Raw genomic sequence first — 23620 nt, 5'->3', positions numbered from 1 at the left:
AAGCCTATTTCATTAGTTTTTACTTGGTTTTCATGCATTTTTAGGCAATAAATAAGTGTTTGAGTTAGAATTTCATGCTTGTCTTGATTCAATCAAACATTAGTAATTTTATGCATTTTCATTAGATTTCTTGCAAGATTTAGTTGATAACATGAATGATGAAAGATTTGATGAATATGCCAAGGCTTTGATGTATCTGTTTGGTTGATGATAGGTGAAAAGATGAAGAAAAAGAAGCAGAAAGCACAAAATAAGCTCAAAGGAAGAATTCTGGACACATTTTGAAGTTTGAGCACGCTTTGGAGCCTTAGGCCACGCTTTTAAAAGCGTGGCCCATGATTTAAACAAGAAGAGCGCTCCTGGCGTGAAAATGCCACGACGCGCACGCGTACATAACGCTTACGCGTCGGGCAAGGATTTTTGAAGATCCACGAATACGCGTGGATGTGATTGGCGTTCAATTACAAAGAGAACGCTACGTTGCATGAGTTAGCATTTTCGAGCAAAACTTAAATTAGAATGGCAGTATAGCCATCGACACATACGTGTGCACTACGCATACGCATGGATGGGACTTACCAGAGGAAGGACGCGCAAGCGTGGGCTGAGCGGCAGCATGGAAATGGCATGTTTGAAGACCCACGCGTATGCGTCGGGAGCGGTCAACTGAAGAACGCTACGCTCACTAAGTGAACGCTGAAAAGGGACGTGCACGCGAACATGACGCACACGTGTCAATGTGCCAGATTGCCAAAGCACGCGTAAGTGTGAGAGACGTGTACGCATGGATGGCCAAAAATGCAAAAGGAATGCGCACGCGTAGAGGACACGTACGGTATAAAAGCGTTCTGCTCACTTAATGAACGCTCCGTTCTCCTGGAAGTGAATTTCTGCTTAATTAAATCCGATTCCAAGCCCATTGACACACCAAAGCAAGCAGAGCCCATTGACATCTCTCAAAGGCACAAGAAACAATTAGAAAACAAATTTTATTTGAATTGTAATTTATTTTCAATTTCAATTTCATTTATAATTTAGGAATCCCTATAAAAAGGCTTTAGTTCACAGTAAAGAAGAGACACGCACAGTAGGAGTAGGAGTGGAATAGAAAGCTTAGGCTGGAGGATTAGAGACTCCAGATCTCTCTTGGAGGATTAGAGACTCCAGAGAGCTTAGTGGTGCATGTAAATTCTGATCATCAACAATGGCACCAGTAGACTTGGAGCTCTCAAACGTGAATCACACTTTGTCACAACTTCGCACAACTAACCAGCAAGTGCACTGGGTCGTCCAGGTAATACCTTATGTGAGTAAGGGTCGATTCCACGGAGATTGTTGGTATGAAGCAAGCTATGGTCATCTTGTAAATCTCAGTTAGGCGGATTCAAATGGTTATAATGGTTTTTGAAAATAATAATAAATAAAGCATAAAATAGATGAAAGAGATACTTATGTAAATCCTTGGTGGAAATTTCAGATAAGTGTATGGAGATCATTTGTCCCTTCTGAATCTCTACTTTCCTACTGTCTTCCTCCAATCATTCTTACTCCTTTCTATGGCAAGCTGTATGTAGAGCATCACCATTTTCAATGGCTACTTCCCATCCTCTCAGTGAAAATGGTCCAAACACTCTGTCACAGCACGGCTAATCATCTGTCGGTTCTCGATCATGTCGGAATAGAATCCATTGATTCTTTTGCGTCTGTCACTACGCCCAACAATCGCGAGTTTGAAGCTCGTCACAGTCATTCAATCCCTGAATCCTACTCAGAATACCACAGACAAGGTTTAGACTTTCTGGATTCTCAAGAATAGCTGCCAAAGGGTTCTAGCTTATACCATGAAGATTCTGATTAAGGAATCCAAGAGATACACGGTCGGTCTAAGGTAAAACAGAAGTGGTTGTCAAGCACGCATTCATAAGGATGGATGATGATGAGTGTCACGGATCATCACATTGATCAGGTTGAAGTGCATCAAATATCTATAATAAGAATAAGCTTGAATCGAATAGAAGAACAATAGTAATTGCATTAATTCTCGAGGTACAGCAGAGCTCCACACCTTAATCTATGGTGTGTAGAAACTCCACCGTTGAAAATACATAAGTGATCAAGGTTCAAGCATGGCCGAATAGCCAGCCCCCCAAAGTCTAAGAACTAAACGTCCAAAGATAGATACCCCGATGTCTAATACAATAGAAAAATGTCCTATTTATACTAGACTAGTTACTAGGGTTTACAGAAATAAGTCTAAATGTAGAAATCCACTTCTCGGGCCCACTTTGGTGTGTGCTTGGGCTGAGCTTGAGCTTTACACGTGCAGAGGATTCTTTTGGAGTTAAACACCAAGTTGTAACGTGTTTTTGGCGTTTAACTCTGGTTTGTGACGTGTTTCTGTCGTTTTACTCCAGAATGCAGCATGGAACTGGTGTTGAACGCCAGTTTGCGTCATTTAAGCTCGAACAAAGTATGAACCATTATATATTTCTAGAAAGCCCTGGATGTCTACTTTCCAACGCAGTTGAGAGTGCACCATTTGAAGTTCTGTAGCTCCAGAAAAATCGATTTCGTGTGCAAGGAGGTCAGAATCCAACAGCATTACCAATCCTTTGTCAGCCTGAATCATATTTTTGCTCAGGTCCCTCAATTTCAACCAAAAAATACCTGAAATCACAGAAAAATACACAAACTCATAGTAATGTCCAAAAATGTGAATTTTGCATAAAAACTAATGAAAACATCCCTAAAAGTAGCTAGATCCTACTAGAAACTACCTAAAAACAATGCCAAAAAGCGTATACATTATCCGCTCATCACAACACCAAACTTAAATTGTTGCTTGTCCCTAAGCAACTGAAAATCAAATAGGATAAAAAGAAGAGAATATACTATAAATCTCAATATCAATGAATATTAGTTCTAACTAGATGAGCGGAACTTGAAGCTTTTTGCTTCTGAACAGTTTTGGCATCTCACTTTATCCTTTGAAGTTTAGAATGATTGGCATCTATAAGAACTCAGAATTCAGATAGTGTTATTAATTCTCCTAGTTAAGTATTTTGATTCTTGAACACAGCTACTTTTATGAGTCTTGGTCGTGGCCCTAAATACTTTATTTTCCAGTATTACCACCGGATACATAAATGCCACAGACACATGACTGGGTGAACCTTTTCAGATTGAGACTCAGCTTTGCTAAAGTCCCCAGTTAGAGGTGTCCAAAGCTCTTAAGCACACTCTTTTTGCTTTGGATCATGACTTTAACCACTCAGTCTCAAGCTTTTCACTTGGACCTGCATGCCACAAGTACATGGTTAAGGACAACTTGATTTAGCCGCTTAGACCTGGATTTTATTTCCTTGGGCCCTCCTATCCATTGATTCTCAAAGCCTTGGATCCTTTTTACCCTTGCCTTTTGGTTTTAAGGGCTATTGGCTTTTTCTGCTTGCTTTTTCTTTTTCTTTTATATATATTTTTTTTCGCCACTTTTTTTTCGCAAGCTTTTGTTATTCACTGCTTTTTCTTGCTTCAAGAATCAATTTTATGATTTTTTCAGATTATCAATAACATTTCTCTTGTTCATCATTCTTTCAAGAGCCAACAATTTTAACATTCATAAACAACAAGATAAAAAATATGCACTGTTCAAGCATTCATTCAAAAAACAAAAAGTATTGTCACCACATCAATATAATTAAAATAATTTCAAGGATGAATTTGAAACTCATGTACTTCTTGTTCTTTTGTATTAGAAACATTTTAAATTTAAGAAAGGTGAAGGATTCATGGAATTATTCATATCCTTAAGACATAGACACTAGACACTAATGATCATGTAGTAAAGATACAAACATAGACAAACATGAAGCTCAAAAACCGAAAATTAGAGAGATAAGAACAAGGAAGTTAAGGAATGAGTCCACCTTAGAGATGGTGGCGCCTTCTCTTTGAAGGACCAATGGTGTTCTTGAGCTCCTCTATGTCTCTTCCTTGCCTTTGTTTCTTTTCCCTTAGAGCTCTTTGATCTTCTCTAATCTCATTGAGAATGATGGAGTGCTCTTGGTGTTCCACCCTTAATTGGTTCATGTCATGACTCAATCCTTCTAGAGAAGTGTTGAGTTGTTCCCAATAGTTGATTGGAGGAAAATGCATCCCTTGAGGCATCTCAGGGATTTCTTGATGATGAACTTCCTCGTGCGTCTCTTGAGATCCATGGATGGCCTCTCTTGTTTGCTCCATCCTCTTCTTAGTGATGGGCTTGTCCTCTTCAATAAGGATGTCTCCTTCTATGACAACTCCAGCTGAGTAGCATAGATGGCAAATGAGATGAGGAAAAGCTAGCCCTTGCCAAGGTAAAGGGCTTTTCGGCTACTTTGTAGAGTTCTAGAGAGATGACTTCATGAACTTCTACTTCCTCTCCAATCATGATGCTATGGATCATGATGGCCCGATCCATAGTAACTTTGGATCGGTTGCTAGTGGGAATGATGGAGCGTTGGATGAACTCCAACCATCCTCTAGCCACAGGCTTAAGGTCCAATCTTCTTAATTGAACCGGCTTGCCTTTTGAGTCTCTTTTCAATTGAGCTCCTTCCACACATATGTCCATGAGGACTTGGTCTAACCTTTGATCAAACTTGACCCTTCTAGTGTAGGGGTGTGCATCTTCTTGCATCATAGGCAAGTTGAATGCCAACCTTACATTCTCCGGACTGAAATCTAAGCATTTCCCCCGAACCATTGTAAGATAATTCTTTGGATTCGGGTTCATACTTTGATCATGGTTCCTAGTGATCCATGTATTGGCATAGAACTCTTGAACCATTAAGATTCCGACTTGTTGAATGGGGTTGGTAAGAACTTCCCAACCTCTTCTTTGGATCTCATGTCGGATCTCCGAATACTCATTTTTCTTGAGCATGAAAGGGACCTCAGGGATCACCTTCTTCTTGGCCACAACTTCAAAGAAGTGGTCTTGATGGGCTTTGATCAAGGGAAAACTTGTCTCTCAACAAATCTCCATTCGGCAAGTGTACCGAATTTGTCGTCAAGTAAAAACTCACAATATAGTGAGGTCGAATCCCACAGGGATTGATTGATCAAACAACTTTAATTAGAGGAATGTTCTAGTTGAGCGAATCCATGAATAGAGTTAGTACTTGCAGAAAATAAAACGGCTAGGAAAGTAAATGACTGAAAGTAAATTGCAGAATTGTAATTGGGAATGGGGGAATTGCTCATAAACGTAAATTGCAGAAATTAAAGAGAATGGGTAAGATCAGAAATGGGGAGTTCATTGGGCTCAGGAGATGTTGCATTCTCCGGATCAATTTCATTCTCATCTCTTCCTCAATCAATGCACTCATTAATCTCCTTGGCAATCTTAAGTGATTGAACAACAATTTCTTGTGGTTCAATCTCTCAAATCTTGATCAATAGCCAATTCCTTGGTCAATTGCTCATGAGAAGAGATGAAGTATGGTCATTGATTATACCACATGCATTTCCCAAATCAAGTGTTGAGAGGGTTATAGCCACATACCCATCCACACCCAATGTGGTCCAGCATGAGAAAGCATTTCTAGCTGATCTCTTCATTCCTCTTTCAAGGTTCCGAAGAGATCCAAGTTTGAATAGCTTCTTTTCCAAGATAACTATCCAATTGGATGAAGATCGAAAGCTTTCAAGTAAAATCAAGAGGAAAGATAGAAGAAGAATAATGAAAACTAGTATTGATCCATCAAATTACAACAGAGCTCCCTAACCCAATGAAAGGGGTTTAGTTGTTCATAGCTCTAGAAATCAAAATCAAAGATGGAGAATACATCATAAAGCTAGAAGTGCAGAGAAAGTAAAATACAAAGAGTAGTTCTATTTCCTATCTCTCCATCCTTCTTTAAACAATTCAAAGCTACTCCTATATATACTATTCTTCTCAGCTTCTAGTTGGCTCTTCAAGTCTTGGGCCTTTGGGTCTTGAGTTTGAAGCAGTTCCTTTCTTCATTTGGGCTTGGCTTTACTTGCAGAGAGAAAGTGTGAAGTGGGTAGAGACTTTAGCTCAAGACGTCAGGGGTGTTTAACATTTAGCGAAAGTATAAGTTTGAGAACGTTAGTGACAATTAACATTGTCACTAACATTCCAATGCACCCCTTAGCCTCACGTTAAAGTCCACGTTAACTAGGTTAACGTGGCTTCTAACATGGCTTTTGCCAACCTTCGAGAACGTTAGTGACACTCAACATTGTCACTAACGTTCCAGTGTGCCCCTTCTTGCTTCACGTTAAAGCCCACGTTAACTAAGTTAACGTGGCTTCTAACGTGGCTTTTGCCAACCCTCGAGAACATTAGTGACACTCAACATTGTCACTAACGTTCCAACGTGCCCATAGGTCACACGTTAGAGTCCACGTTAACTAGGTTAACGTGGCTTCTAACGTGGCCACTCTTAGCCACCCCAACGTTAGTGTCACTAACGTTGGCCCATCCTTCATTCCTCATCATTAGCTTCCACGTTAACCAAGTTAACGGGGAATTTAACGTGGCTCTTGGGGGTTGTGTGGTTGCTTCAACATTAGTGACAATGTTGAGTGTCACTAACGTTGTCGACAACTCTTCATCTCTTACGTTAGCTCCCACGTTAACCAAGTTAACGTGGGAGTTAACGTGGTACTTTGCACCTTAGGCCAACATTGGTGACAATGTTGAGTGTCACTAACGTTGGCTTCTCTTCCCCCTTTAACGTTAGAGGCCACATTAACTAGGTTAACGTGGCTCCTAACGTGGCCATTTGTGAGCAATTGCCAACGTTAGTGACAATGTTAAGTGTCACTAACGTTGGCTCAACTTCTCTTCTCCACGTTAGAGTTCACGTTAACTTAGTTAACGTGACTCCTTAATGTGGCATTGATGGCTTTTGAGAGTGTTATTGGCAATCACGTTTCTCCTTAGCCTTGCAAGTTACTCCCATTCTTTGCTTCCTTTGTCCTGAAATCAAGCAATAAAGTGCATCAAAGTTCTAATCCAAGTCATGGGGGATGCAATATCAATTTTGTCATTAAAATCATGCAAAATCCTCATGAAATCATGTAAAATGCACAATGCATGCTTGAATCAGAATGTAAATGATTTTCTACCCAAAACTAGCTTATTTCATAAGAAAATGCAATGAAACTACCTAAAAACAGTAAAGAAAAGGTCAGTGAAACTGGCCAAAATGCCCTGGCATCACAACACCAAACTTAAAGCTTGCTTGTCCCTAAGCAAGTACTGGAACAAGAGAATGATGAATGTAATCTCCAGAGAAATGAGTCATTCTTGTGGAAGTCATATTACTGATTTTATGGTGGTTTCATGCATAGCAACTTAGGTTCATTCCACTGCTGGCTTTCAGACCTTTATCATCTCCTAAAATACTCACTTTATTATATCCCATGAGACCTTTATTTATTGATCCTTTTATTGTTATTTCAAGGGTTGTTTGTGTTCTTCAGGCTAAGTGCTCTGTAAGGGGGCAACTCTTTAAGATAAGCTTTCAGCCAACACTCCCGAACCAGTTGGTTCAAGGTGCTAGGTGTTGAAACACCCCTAAGGACTTACTCCCTCAAGTCTCTCCCCCATACATACACACCACAGGCATCTGGTTTATTTATTTTCTTCCTTGAGACCTTGGTGTCCAGCACCTCTTTGGGTTACTAAGTGTTCTGTAGTGAGGGTTACTCTTGATAGTGGATTTTCAGCTGATAATCCCGGGTTAGTTAACCCAAGTTACCAAGTGATAAAACACCCCTAAGAGCTTATTCATCCAAGTAGATCCCCCACACAGGAACACCACAGACACATGTCTTAAGGTAAACCATTGGTGCCTAGCCTTATTGCTTATTCTTTGTCTTTTGTTTTTCACTTCCATTGTTCTTTCTTTTTTTCTTATTAGGATCTTGTTATTTAGCTAGTCTCATGGGGTGTGTTCAAAGCATATGATTCAGGACAGATAGTTGTCTTCCCACATCATGGTTGAACCAACTTAGCTAACTTATGATCACACCAAAGATTCAGAAAATTACTCCATATTATGAACTCCTCTCTGGTCTTTTTAAAACACAATCATTCTCTTTTTCATTTGATTCTAAGGACAAACATACAATTAAGTAAAGTAGTGGTGTAGTGACATAAAGAACCCGCAAACATAGACCTAAGCAATAAAACAAAAAATACAGAATTGAAAAGGTTCAAACTAGCATGGAAGCATGTTTATTTCATACAAGATCTTCCTTATTTAAAGCATAGAAAAAGATGGAGTAAAGAAGGAACTCCACCACCTTTTATTCTTGTGGTTGTCCATGCTCTCCTCCTTGCTTGTCTTCCTTGTGTCCCTCTTGAGTGCTTGTACTCCCACTCCCTTTGCCTTTTCCAAACAGTTTCTTCCAGAAACCTCCATCTTCCATCTTCTTCTTGAGTGTTTCCTTTTGCTGTTTCACCTTCCTTTCTTCTTGTTCTACAAAATCTTTTTGGACCTCATCATATATAGGGATGGCATAGTATAGATGATGCATATTAATGGACATGTAGTTCAACCTTGCTTGAGTGTTTACGTTGAACTCATCCCTATGTAATTGATGTCCTTCATTAAGTACAGTGAACTCATTGAATGTTCTCATCTGAGCTAATTGCCGCTGATTGAGTTCTTGCAATAGCTTATCTTGACGTTCTTGCCTCTCAGTAACTTGGTGGATGGCTTGAGTCAGTTGGGAGTATTGCTCCTGTTGCTGCTCCATGTGTTGTTTCTGCCACTCTTCTTGTTGTTCCATCCATTTGGACTGAATATGAAGTATTTGCTCTTGTCCCTCCATATGTCTCATTCCCAAATCTTCAATGGCTCTTAGAAGGTGAGTCATGTTTAAGTTGGCTGGGTCATGTTGCTCTTCTTGTTGATATTCTTCCTGGTGATATCCCTCTTGATGAGTTCCTTCCTCTTCTGCCTCTTGGAGCTTGATGACGCCATGGATTTGCGTTGCTATTTTGAGGTGTTTTGAGGATACGGATATATGAAGAGTGGGTTAGCTAGGACAATTCGTGATGAAGGATTTTAGTGCACCAAAAGTGTAGAGTGTGGAAAGTGGGGGTTTGAATGTGAAGAGTGAGGCTGCACCAAGGTTCCTTTATATAGGGAGATTATGAGAGAATGGAAGGTGTGGATTGCAAGAATGGTTGCTTGATGGACGGTTGGGGTTGTCTATGAAGGAAGGACAAGGATCATCACTTAATGAGAGTGAATGGTTCGGTCTTCAAAGGGTCTTCATTCTTTAATGTTGCATGGCAACATTTCCCCATGCGTTCCTTCTTGAGACAAGTGTGTAGTTCTGTTCATGAAGTGGCCAAACCTCCCTTATTTAATTGTCCAATCAATCCCCATCAATGCTCCTTTTCTTTTTCCTATAAAGACAAAATAAGAAAGGTGAGAAAAGACATTAAAACGACAACATAAACTTTACGGCTAGAATTAAAAAAAATAAGAAAAGATTAAATTGTTTATTCATGAATTCCAACTAACTAACTAACTATTCGTGGGTCCTTGTATGCATATTGGTGGCACCATGGGGTGACACCAAACTTAGTTTGGAGCACTGTGATGAAAAGTTGTGTTCAAAGCCTTAAGAATAATGCTTTGAATCACCAAACTTGTTCTTCACTATATTTTGCATATCAAGAATTTCACATGTGTTTGTCAAGTTTCGGTTGGAATTCACGAATATTGATTTATTCATTATTTTCTCAAAGCATATAAAACATGGGTTGCCTCCCATGAAGCGCTTCTTTAGCGTCACTAGCTTGACGTTTTGCTTTCATCAAGGAGGTTGGTAGTGCTTGAAGTCTTCTCCTCTGGCAGTGAACTTATATCCATTGGTTGGATCAATTATCTCTACATGCTCCAAGGAGAGAACTCTGTTGATGGTGAAAATCTTAGGTAACTGAGATGGCACAGTAGGGAGATTAGGGGGGATGTCTGTGAAGTAGGCTGAAATTACTTTATCCCTTGGAGAGAAATCTTCCGTAGGGATCTTCTTGTTCCGCCACCCCCTTAGTACTTTCTTCTTTGCCCCTGGTGCTGTTTTCTTATTCTTGGTGGCCTCCCTTTTGATGAGCTTTTGTTGATGTCCTCACAGGCCTCTGGTGGCTTAGGTTCCTCCAATTTTTCCTTGACCTGTGGCACTTGTTGTTTGCCTTGTCCATCAACCCAGTGAATCTCAGGATGAGCTGGCTGTGCTTCAGTGCTTGCTTCTTCCTTCAACAGCTCATCATGATGTTTGCTTGATTCCTTGTACTCTTGGTCTTCTTCTTTGAAGACATTAAAGCTAAGCTGCTCATCATGGATTCTCAGTATTAGCTCCCCTTTCTCCACATCTATGAGTGCTCTAGCAGTAGCGAGAAATGGTCTCCCCAGTATGATTGGGTGCAGGTGACTCTCTTCCATGTCCAGGATGACAAAGTCTGTTGGGAGAAAGTATTTTCCAACTTTGAACAACACATTTTCCACCACTCCTATTGCTTGCTTTTGAGTCTTGTCAGCCAGTCTGATGACCACATCTGTGGGCATTATCTCATTGATCTGCAGCCTCTTCGCCAGGGATAGGGGCAGTAAGTTGATGCTTGCCCCTAAATCACAGAGTGCTTTATCAAACAGTATCTCCCCTATGGTACAAGGGATGTTAAAACTCCCTGGGTCTATTCTTTTTGTAGGTAGCTCAGGTTGAATCAGAGCACTATATTCTTTGTTCATCACTATAGTCTGGCCCCCCTTGAGTGAACTCTTCCTGGGAAGAAGTTCCTTCATATATTTGATGAATGCTGGCATTTGCTGAATGGGCTTGATGAATGGTATGTTCACATTCAAGGATGCAAACAAGTCCAAGAACCTTGAGTATATTCTCTTTCCCACAGCACCCTTAAGCAGTTGGGGAAATGGTGCATATAGTCTCAGCAGCTCCTGTTGTGAGATTTCTAGTCCTTGATGGTCTTTCTTCTCCTTCTCTACTAAGGTATCTTCAGGTTGTTCTGACAGATTGCTTGGCTTGTCTTCAGTCTCCTTATCATTTGTAGTGACCATGTTGTAATCCTCCCATCTTACTTTCTTCATTTCACCTCTCGGATTCTTCTCCGTGTCACTTGGGAAGCTATCAGTGGGTCTGGGAATCTTCTCAGATAAATATCCCACTTGGAATTCCAGCTTCTTGATTGCTTCTCCCCGATTCTTCATACTGGCTCGCACATCCTCTTTGAACACCTTATTGTCTTGAATGTCTTTGTATATGCTTTCAAGGAGGGTTTCTATCTTTGAGATTCTGTCATCAAATGATGGTAGGTTGGGATTAGGGGTAGATGGATGAGATGTGTTGATGTGGGTGTGTTGATATGTCCTCTATGTGAATGGTTGATGAGCTGCATTGTTGTTGGAGTTGTAACGTCTCTGGTCTTGGCTTTGCTCTTGCTGATTCCCCCACCCAAAGTTTGGGTGGTTCCTCCATCCAGAGTTGTATGTCTTGGAGTATGGATCATGGTTCTGTCTAGGTGAATTCCCAATGTAGTTGGCTTGCTCAAGGTCCTTTTCTTCAACTTCTTCTTGGGTTGTTGATGAGGTGGTGATTACTGCCACTAACTGCTTGGTAATGAGCTTGTTCTGAGCCAGCAGAGCATCCACACTGTTTAGCTCCATTACTCCCTTAATGTTCCTTCTTTCGGAAGCATAGAAGTAGTCATTCTCAGCTACAGTTTCAATGACATCTATGGCTTCTTCAATGGTCTTCTTCTTGTTCAAGGATCCTCCAGAGGAATGATCTATTGCCTTCTTTGATTCATATGACAAGCCTTCATAGAAGATATGCAACTGCACCCATTCATTAAACATATTTGGTGGACACCTTCTTGTTAGGTCTTTGAACCTTTCCCAAGCTTCATAAAGTGTCTCCCCATCTTGCTGTCTGAACGTCTGTACTTCAGTTCTCAGCCTATTGATCCTTTGCGGGGGGTAAAACCTTGCCAAAAACTTATTCACTACCTCCTCCCAAGTTGTCAGGCTTTCTTTTGGGAAGGATTCGAGCCATTTGAATGCCTTGTCCCTGAGTGAGAAAGGGAACAAGAGCAGCCTATAGACATCCTGGTGGACTCCATTGGACTTCACTGTGTCACAAATCCTCAAGAAGATGGTCAAGTGTTGATTCGGATCTTCTTGAGCACCTCCTCCAAATGAGCAATTATACTGCACAAGAGTGATGAGCTGAGGTTTTAGCTCGAAATTGTTGGCATAGATTGTTGGCTGTTGGATGCTACTTTCGCAGTTCCCTGGGTTTGGGTTGATATAAGAGCCAAAGACTCTTCTATCCTCCCCACAAGGATTTGCTCTACCTCCTCCACCATGGTTGTGAACATCTTCCTCACGATGGTCTTCCATGGTTGTTTCAAAGTATTCTTCAAAGTGTTCCTCCTCTTCTTCAGCACCAACCACACGTTTTTCTTTTGCCTCCCTTCTTAATCTCAAGAAGGTTCTCTCAGGTTCAGAATCAAAGGAAGTTGAAGCCCCGCCTCTTCTCCCTGTCATACAACCAATAGAGTACAAGCAAAGAAAAGAAATACAGAGAGTATTTGGTTAGGATTACTGTTAGTGTCAGTGATGCATTATATGAAACAGTTAGTGGGGTTAGTGAACTGAATTGTAAATAACAAAGAAAAACTAAGAAACAGGGGAGGGGAGAAATTAACTAAGACAGAAAGCAAATTACTCAAACAGAAAATTAAATCAAACAAAAAAAATGCTCAATCTAGTGATCCTCTAATATAATCATTGTCGATGCACAATCAATCCCCGACAACGGCGCCATAAACTTGATCAAGGGAAAACTTGTCTCTCAACAAATCTCCATTCGGCAAGTGTACCGAATTTGTCGTCAAGTAAAAACTCACAATAGAGTGAGGTCGAATCCCACAGGGATTGATTGATCAAACAACTTTAATTAGAGGAATGTTCTAGTTGAGCGAATCCATGAATAGAGTTAGTACTTGCAGAAAATAAAACGGCTAGGAAAGTAAATGACTGAAAGTAAATTGCAGAATTGTAATTGGGAATGGGGGAATTGCTCATAAAAGTAAATTGCAGAAATTAAAGAGAATGGGTAAGATCAGAAATGGGGAGTTCATTGGGCTCAGGAGATGTTGCATTCTCCGGATCAATTTCATTCTCATCTCTTCCTCAATCAATGCACTCATTGATCTCCTTGGCAATCTTAAGTGATTGAACAACAATTTCTTGTGGTTCAATCTCTCAAATCTTGATCAATAGCCAATTCCTTGGTCAATTGCTCATGAGAAGAGATGAAGTATGGTCACTGATTATACCACATGCATTTCCCAAATCAAGTGTTGAAAGGGTTATAGCCACATACCCATCCACACCCAATGTGGTCCAGCATGAGAAAGCATTTCTAGCTGATCTCTTCATTCCTCTTTCAAGGTTCCGAAGAGATCCAAGTTTGAATAGCTTCTTTTCCAAGATAACTATCCAATTGGATGAAGATCGAAAGCTTTCAAGTAAAATCAAGAGGAAAGATAGAAGAAGAATAATGAAAACTAGTATTGATCCATCAAATTACAACAGAGCTCCCTAACCCAATGAAAGGGGTTTAGTTGTTCATAGCTCTAGAAATCAAAATCAAAGATGGAGAATACATTATAAAGCAAGAAGTGCAGAGAAAGTAAAATACAAAGAGTAGTTCTATTTCCTAGCTCTCCGTCCTTTTGTAAACAATTCAAAGCTACTCCTATATATACTATTCTTCTCAGCTTCTAGTTGGCTCTTCAAGTCTTGGGCCTTTGGGTCTTGAGTTTGAAGCAGTTCCTTTCTTCATTTGGGCTTGGCTTTACTTGCAGAGAGAAAGTGTAAAGTGGGTAGAGACTTTAGCTCAAGACGTCAGGGGTGTTTAACATTTAGCGAAAGTATAATTTTGAGAATCTTAGTGACAATTAACATTGTCACTAACGTTCCAATGCACCCCTTAGCCTCACGTTAAAGTCCACGTTAACTAGGTTAACGTGGCTTCTAACGTGGCTTTTGCCAACCTTCGAGAACGTTAGTGACACTCAACATTGTCACTAACGTTCCAGTGTGCCCCTTCTTGCTTCACGTTAAAGCCCACGTTAACTAAGTTAACGTGGCTTCTAACGTGGCTTTTGCCAACCTTCGAGAACGTTAGTGACACTCAACATTGTCACTAACGTTCCAATGTGCCCATAGGTCACATGTTAGAGTCCACGTTAACTAGGTTAACGTGGCTTCTAACGTGGCCACTCTTAGCCTTCCCAACGTTAGTGACAATGTTGAGTGTCACTAACGTTGGCCCATCCTTCATTCCTCATCGTTAGCTTCCACGTTAACCAAGTTAACAGGGAATTTAACGTGGCTCTTGGGGGTTGTGTGGTTGCTTCAACGTTAGTGACAATGTTGAGTGTCACTAACGTTGTCGACAACTCTTCATCTCTTACGTTAGCTCCCACGTTAACCAAGTTAACGTGGGAGTTAACGTGGTAGTTTGCACCTTAGGCCAACGTTAGTGACAATGTTGAGTGTCACTAACGTTGGCTTCTCTTCCCCCTTTAACGTTAGAGGCCATGTTAACTAGGTTAATGTGGCTCCTAACGTGGCCATTTGTGAGCAATTACCAACGTTAGTGACAATGTTAAGTGTCACTAACGTTGGCTCAACTTCTCTTCTCCACGTTAGAGTTCACGTTAACTTAGTTAACGTGACTCCTTAACGTGGCATTGATGGCTTTTGAGAGTGTTATTGGAAATCACTTTTCTCCTTAGCCTTGCAAGTTACTCCCATTCTTTGCTTCCTTTGTCCTGAAATCAAGCAATAAAATGGTGTGTCAAGGTGTTTGAGTTTTTGCCTCACTAAAAAATTCTCACTTGTGACATGAATTTCAATTTTCATTGGTGATGTGTTTTACAAAATTCAAATGGAGTTCAACTCATCTTATAATCAATCAAATTTTATGGGATATTACCCACCATCACCAATTGATCATTCTAATGGTGGCTATGAATATCACCAAGAAATCACAGATTTTGTGCACTCCAATCAATGGAGATATGCTTCAGAGCCACAAGATGAGCAAGAGAATCATATGGGACATTATCCATCACCACAATATGATTCAATTCATTATCCTAATGGTGGTTGGGAGTATCACCAAGAATTAACAGATTTTGAGCAACCCAATCAATGGGGATATGCTTCAGAAAATGATCAAGACAATTTCATGAGATATTGCCCACCACCATGGTGCACGGAATTGCAATCACACCTTTACAACTCTGCACAACTAACCAGCAAGTGCACTGGGTCGTCCAATTAATAATTCCTTACGCAAGTAAGGGTCGATCCCATGGAGATTGCCGGCTTGAAGCAAGCTATGGTTATCCTGTAACTCTTAGTCAGGAGATTAGTGATAAAAATGATTTCGTTTGTAAAAAGTAAAAGAGCATGAAATGAATGATACTTGTTATTCAGTAATGGAGAACATGTTGAGGTTTCAGAGATGCTATGTCTTCTGAATCTCTGCTTTCCTATTGTCTTCTTCTCCAAACACACATGGCTTTCTTCCATGACAAGCTGTATGTTGGTGGATCACCGTTGTCAATGGCTACCATCCGTCCTCTTAGTGAAAATGGTCCAGGTACGGCTTTTGTACGGCTAATCAACTGTTGAATCTCTCGTCTTGGATGAAAAATACAAGGCACAGCTACCGCACGGCTAATCATCTGTCGGTTCTCACTTGTGTCGGAAAAGGATCTCTTTATCCTTTTGCACACTGTCACTGCGTCCATCATTCGTGAGTTTGAAGCTCGTTACAGTCATCCCATCCCAGATCCTACTCGGAATACCACAGACAAGGTTTAGACATTTCGGATCTCAGGAATGCTGCCAATTGGTTCTTGCCTCTACCACAAAGGTTCTGATTTCATGAGTTTGAATACTCTGTTGTCAGGAGATGCAAGTCAAGATCATGGACTAGAAACCCAAGAGATACGCACTCAAGATGTCGCCCAATGACTACGTTGAGCTCAGATAGAATGGAAGTGGTTTTCAAGCACGCATTCATAAATTTGAGAATGATGATGAGTGTCACGGATCATCACATTCTTCATATTGAAGTATGAGTGAATATCTTAGAACAGAAGCAAGCGTCATTAAATAGAAAATAATAGTAATTGCATTATTCCATTGAAACACAGTAAAGCTCCTCACCCCCTCCTATGGGGTTTAGAGACTCATGCCGTAGAAGATACAATATAAAATGTAAAATGTCATGAGTTACAAAATGAATCTCTAAAAATATTTTTTATACTAAACTAGTAACTTAGGTTTACAGAAAATGAGTAACTAAATATAGATAGTGCCGAAATCCACTTTCGGGGCCCACTTGGTGAGTGTTTGGGCTGAGCTTTAAAGCTTTCACATGCACAGGCCATTCTTGGAGTTAAACACCAGCTTGGGTGCCAGTTTGGGCATTTAACTCTAGCTCTGGTGCCAGTTCTGGAGTTTTACTCCAGAAAAAGGTCTCTGGCTGGCGTTTAACGCCAATTTGGGCCATCAAATCTCGGACAAAGTATTGACTAGTATACATTGCTGGAAAGCCCAAGATGTTAGCTTTCCAGCCTAATTAAGATCGCGCCAATTGAATTTCTGTAGATCTTGAAAAACGCGTTTCAGTGCAGGGAGGTCAGAATCCAACAGCATCTGCAGTCCTTTCTCAGCCTCTGAATCAGATTTTTGCTCAGGTCCCTCAATTTCAGCCAGAAAATATCTAAAATTGCAGAAAAACACATAAAACTATAGTAAAATCTAGAAATGTGATTTTTGCATAAAAACTAATACAAATATAATAAAAAGTAACTAAAATATTCTAAAAAACTACCTAAAAACAATGCCAAAAAGCGGATAATTTATCAAACTTAAATTGTTGCTTGTCCCCGAGCAACCAAAAACAAAATAAGATAAAAAGAAGAGAAAATACAATAAATTTCAAAAATATCAATGAAGATTAGTTTTAATTAGATGAGTGAGACTGGTAGCTTTTTGGCTCTGAATAGTTTTGGCATCTCTCTATCCATTGGCGTTCAGAATTGTTGGCCTTTTTAGGAACTCAGAAATACAGATAATCTTATTGATTTTCCTAGTTAAGTTCTTTTTTATTCTTGAACACAGCTACTTTGTGAGTCTTGGCCGTGACCCTTAGCATTTTGTTTTCCAATATTACCACCAGATACAAAAATGCCACGGACACATAACTGGGTGAACCTTTTCAGATTGTGACTCAGCTTTGCTAGAGTCCCCAATTAGAGGTGCCCAGAGTTCTTAAGCACGCTCTTTTACTTTGGATCACGACTTTAACCACTCAGTCCCAAGCTTTTCACTTGGACCTTCATGACAGAAGCACATGGTTAGGGACAGCTTGATTTAGCCACTTAGGCTAGGATTTTATTCCTCTGGGCCCTCCAATCCATTGAAGCTCAAAGCCTTGGATCCATTTTACCCTTTCCTTTTAATTTAAAGGGTTACTGGCTTTTTTCTCTTGCTTTTTCTTTTTCTTTCTTTTTTTCTTTATTTTTCACATTTTTTTGTTTTTTTGCAAGCTTTTGATTTTCACTGCTTTTTCTTGCTTCAAGAATCAATTTTATGATTTTTCAGATCACCAATAACATGTATCCTTTTTCATTATTCTTTCAAGAGTCAACTTTTCTTAATTCCAATTTTAAACATGCACTGTTCAAGCATTCATTCAAAAAACAAAAAGTATTGCCACCACATCAGAATAATTAAACTATTTTCATGATAGAATTCGAAATTCATGCACTTCTTTTTCTTTTTCAGAAAACATTTTTCATTTAAGAAAGGTGAAAGATTCAAGGAACATTCATAGCTTTAAGACATAGACACTAAAAACTAATGATCATGTAACAAAAACAATACTTAGACAGAAAATAAACATTAAAATAGACAAATAACAATTAAAGCAAGGAAATTAAGGAGCGGGTCCACCTTAGTGACGGCGGCTACTTCTTCCTCTTGATGGTCCAATGGAGTGCTTGAGCTCCTCTAGTTTGCTCCATCCTCTTTCTTAGTGATGGGCTTTGGTGATGAATTTCTCCATCTCCCAAGGTTCGGAGGCGGAAGTAATTGCCTTCCCTTTCCTCTTTCTAGAGGATTCTCCGAATTTGGGTGCCATAAGTGGTAATGGAAAGCAAAAAGCAGAACTTTTCCACACCAAACTTAAAATCTTTGCTCGTCCTCGAGCAAAATAAGATAGAAGGGAGTAAAAGAAGAATGAGGTAATTAATTTTGAAAAACTTGTTAATGTTAAAAAAAATTAAAAGGATTTGAAAAGAATTTAAGAAGATATGTAAGTTTGGAAAATGATAAGGACAAGAATTAAAAAAGAATTAAAAGGATTATTAGTTTTTGAAAATAGAAATTGAAAGATGAACATTTGAAATATTTTTTATGCAAAAAAATTGTGAATTAAAACATGAAAAATTGAAAAAATTGAATTGGAAACGAAATTACATCCCTCTTGTTGTTCTGGCGTTAAACGCCCAGAATGATAGCCATTCTAGCGTTTAACACCCATCTGGTAGCCATTTTGGGCGTTTAACTCCCAGCCAGGTACCCTAGCTAGCGTTTAACGCCATAAATCCTTTGTTGGCTTTTTTCTGCACGCCCAGGATGCTGCTGTTTCTGGCATTAAACGCCCAGAATGCTGCCCATTCTGGCGTTTAACGCCCAGAATGATAGCCATTCTGGCATTTAACCCCCAAAATGCCTCTTTACTGGCATTTTAACGCCAGTGAGCTCTTTTTCTCTATGATTCTTCTGCTTTAAGTTCTGAACCTTTATTTTTCTGTATTATTTACTGAAATGTATTATCAAACATGAATAACAAAATTAAATAAACTCATATAATTGTTATAAACATCTAATTTTTGCTAATGGCTGGGTTGCCTCCCAGCAAGCGCTTCTTTAATGTCTTTAGCTGGACTTTACTGAGCTTTAATCTAGTCTCAGTTTTGAGCATTCTTGCTCAACATTGCCTTCAAGATAATGCTTGACTTTCTATCCATTAACAATGAACTTTTTGTCTGAGTCAATATCCTAAAGCTCTACATAACCATATGGTGACACACTTGTAATCACATATGGTCCCTTTCACCGAGATTTCAATTTCCCAGGGAACATTCTGAGCCTAGAGTTAAACAGCAAAACTTTCTGTCCTGGCTCAAAGACTATAGATGACAGCTTTCTATCATGCCACCTTTTTGCTTTCTCCTTATAAATTTTAGCATTTTTGAAAGTATTAAGTCTGAACTCTTCTAGCTCATTCAACTGGAGTAATCTTTTCTCTCCAGCTACCTTAGCATCACGGTTTAGGAACCTGGTTGCCTAGTAGGCCTTGTGTTCCAGTTCCACTGGCAGATGACAGGCTTTTCCATACACAAGCTGGTATGGAGAGGTCCCTATAGGAGTTTTGAATGCGGTTCTGTATGCCCACAGAGCATCATCCAGACTCCTTGCCCATTCTCTTCTACGGGTACGTACAGTCCGTTTTAGGATTCGTTTTAGTTCTCTATTTGAGACTTCAGCCTACCCATTTGTCTGTGGGTGATATGGAGTTGCCACTTTGTGGTTAATTCCATATCGGATCAGAGCAGAGTCAAGCTATTTATTGCAGAAATGAGTGCCTCCATCACTGATCAGTACTCTAGGGATACCGAACCTGTTGAAGATATGCTTCTGGAGGAACTTCATCACTGTCTTAGTATCATTAGTGGGTGTTGCAATTACCTCTACCCATTTAGATACATAGTCTACTGCCACCAGAATATATAATGGCGGGAAAGGCCCCATGAAGTCAATACCCCACACATCAAGCAATTCAATTTCTAAGATCCCTTGCTGAGGCATGGCATAACCGTGGGGTAGATTACCAGCTCTCTGGCAACTATCACAGTTACGTACAAACTCTCGGGAGTCTCTATAGAGAGTAGGCTAGTAAAAGCCACATTAGAGAATCTTTGTGGCTGTTTGGTCACCTCCGAAGTGTCCTCCATATTGTGATCCATGGCAACGCCATAGGATCTTCTGTGCCTCTTCTCTAGGCACACATCTATGGATTATTCCATCTGCACATCTCTTAAAGAGATATGGTTCATCCCATAAGTAGTACTTTGCATCAGAAACCAATTCTTTTGTTTGTTGCCTACTGTACTCTTTGGGTATGAATCTTACAGCTTTATAGTTTGCAATGTCTGCAAACCACGGTACTTCCTGAATGGCAAAGAGTTACTCATCCGGAAAGGTTTCAGAGATCTCAGTAGGAGGGAGGGATGCTCCTGCTACAGGTTCTATCTGAGACAAGTGATCAGCTACTTGGTTCTCTGTCCCTTTTCTGTCTCTTATTTCTATATCAACCTCTTGTAGAAGCAACACCCATCTTATGAGTTTGGGTTTTGAATCCTGCTTTGTGAGGAGATATTTTAGAACAGCATGGTCAGTGTACACAATCACTTTTGATCCTACTAAATAAGATCTGAAATTGTCAATGGCATAAACCACTGCAAGCAACTCCTTTTCTGTGGTTGTGTAAATCTTATGCGCGCCATTTAAAACACAGCTAGCATAATAAATGACATGTAGAAGCTTGTCATGCCTCTGTCCTAATATTGCACTAATGGCATGGTCATTGGCATCACACATTAGTTCGAATGGTAATGTCCAATCTGGTGTAGAAATGACTGGTGCTGTGACCAGCTTAGCTTTCAGAGTCTCAAAGGCCTGTAGACACTCTGTGTCAAAGACAAATGGTGTATCAACAGCAAGCAGATTGGTCAGAGGTTTTGCAATTTTTGAAAAATCCTTTATAAACCTCCTATAGAATCCTGCATGCCCCAGAAAGCTTCTGATTGCCTTAACATTGGCAGGTGGTGGTAATTTTTCAATTACCTCTACCTTAGCTTAATTCACTTCTATTCCCTTGTTGGAAATTATGTGCCCAAGGACAATTCCTTCAGTCACCATAAAGTGACATTTCTCCCAGTTTAAAACCAAGTTAGTCTCTTGGTACCTTTTCAGAACAAGTGCTAGATGGTCAAGACAAGAGCTGAATGAGTCTCCAAATACTGAGAAATCATCCATGAAGACTTCCAAAAATTTTTCTTCCATATCAGAGAAGATAGAGAGCATGCACCTCTGAAAGGTTGTAGATGCATTTCACAGACCAAATGGCATCCTTCTGTAGGCAAATACTCCAGATGGACATGTGAATGTTGTTTTCTCTTGGTCCTGAGGGTCTACTGCAATTTGGTTGTAACCTGAATAGCCATCCAAAAAACAGTAGCATTCACGACCTGCTAGTCTCTCTAGCATCTGGTCTATGAATGGTAAAGGAAAATGATCCTTTCTGGTGGCTGTATTGAGCCTTCTATAGTCAATACACATACGCCACCCTGTAACTGTTCTTGTAGGAACCAGTTCATTCTTTTCATTATGAACTACTGTCATGCCTCCCTTCTTGGGGACAACTTAGACAGGGCTCTCACAGGGGTTATTAGAAATAGGATAAATAATCCCAACCTCTAGTAACTTAGTGACCTCTTTCTGCACCACCTCCTTCATGGCTGGATTCAGCGACTTCTATGGTTGAACCATTGGCATAGCATCTTTCTCCAATAGGATCTTGTGCATGCATCTGGCTGGGCTAATGCCCTCAAGATCACTTATCGACCACCCAAGAGCTATTTTGTGTGTCCTTAGCATATGAATTAGTGCTTTCACTTCCTGTGTCTCTAAAGTAGAACTTATAATTACCAGAAAAGTGTCATCTTCTCCTAGAAATGCATATTTCAGGGATGGTGGTAGTGGTTTGAGCTCGGGTTTAGGAGGCTTCTCCTCTCCCTGAGGAGTCTTCCGAGGTTCTTCTATTTTCTCTGGTTCCTCTAGTTCAGGCTGAATATCTTTAAAAATGTCCTCTAGCTCTGATTCGAGACTCTCAGTCATATTGATCTCTTCCACTAGGGAGTCAATAATATCAACGTTCATGCAGTCTTTTGATGTGTCTGGATGATGCATAGCTTTGACAGCATTTAACTTAAACTCATCCTCATTGACTATCAGGGTTACCTCCCCTTTTTGAACGTCAGTGAGAGTTCATCCAGTTGCTAGGAAAGGTCTTCCTAGAATGAGAGTTGCACTCTTGTGCTCTTCCATTTCTAGCACTACAAAGTCAGTGGGAAAGACAAATGGCCCAACCTTGACAATCATGTCCTCAATTATGCCTGATGGAATTTTAATAGAGCCATTAGCAAGTTGGAGACATATTCGGGTTGGTTGACTTCTTCAGTCAAACCAAGCTTTCTGATAGTGGATGCAGGTATCAGGTTGATAGTTACCCCAAGATCACATAAAGCTGTCTTGGTACAAGCATCCTCTAATGTGCATGAGATCATAAAGCTTCCGAGATCTTTAAGCTTCTCTGGTAAGCTTTTTAATATGACTATACTGCATTCTTCAGTGAGAAAAACTTTTTCGGTCTCCCTCCAATCCTTCTTATGACTTAAGATCTCTTTCATGAACTTAGCATAAGAGGGTATTTGCTCAAGTGCCTCTGCAAATGGAATCTTTATTTATCATGTTCCGCTTGGCAAAGTTTCTGAGGATAAGGCATCATGACTTTATATTCTTCAACTTTAGTTGCTGCATATTTATTTCCTACAGAAGTGGTTGGAGAAGCCTGCTTAATGGGGTTGTTATCAGAACTTGTAGGTGTCTGATCCCTCACTGGCATTTGAACGCTAGAATTGGGTGCTGTATGGGCGTTCAACGCCAGATTGCCACCCTTTTCTGGCATTTGGATGCCAGAATTGGCCATCCACTAGGCGTTCAATGCCAACTTCTCACCCTTTTCTGGCGTCTAAACGCTAGAATCATTCCTCTCTGGGCTCTTACTGTCCTCAGAAGGATTTTGGATAGTGGTTTGGTCATCCTCTGTCAGTTGTTCTTTTCTTGGCCTTTTGCTGCTTTGAGTTGAGACATTTAATGTCTTCCCACTCCTTAATTGAACATCTTGGCACTCTTCTATTATCTGTTTAGATAACTGCTGTCTTGTCTGATCCAATTGTGCTTCCATATTCTTGTTAGCATTTTTAGTGTCTTGTAGCATCTCTTTAAATTCTGCTAACTGTTTTGTTATAAAAAGCTATTGCTAATTAAGTTCAGCAACTTGTTCTGGAGGACTAAGTTCAGTGGATACTGCTTTAGCCTCTTCTTTCATAGAGGACTCACTACTTAAGTACAGATGCTGATTTCTAGCAACTGTATCAATGAGCTCTTGAGCCTTGGTAGGAAAAATTGTGATTTCTGATAATGGCATTCATGTTCGTTCTCTCCCTGGTAATTGCGCCAAAAACTTGGTGCATGATACCATGGTCCAAACATAACTTCACAACTTCGCACAACTAACCAGCAAGTGCACTGGGTTGTCCAAGTAATACCTTACGTGAGTAAGGGTCGATCCC

The sequence above is a fragment of the Arachis hypogaea genome, chromosome 1 (genome assembly GCF_003086295.3).
Source record: "Arachis hypogaea cultivar Tifrunner chromosome 1, arahy.Tifrunner.gnm2.J5K5, whole genome shotgun sequence".
NCBI lineage: Eukaryota > Viridiplantae > Streptophyta > Magnoliopsida > Fabales > Fabaceae > Arachis > Arachis hypogaea.
The sequence above is the reverse complement of the archived record's forward strand: the minus strand, read 5'-3'. Positions refer to the sequence as shown.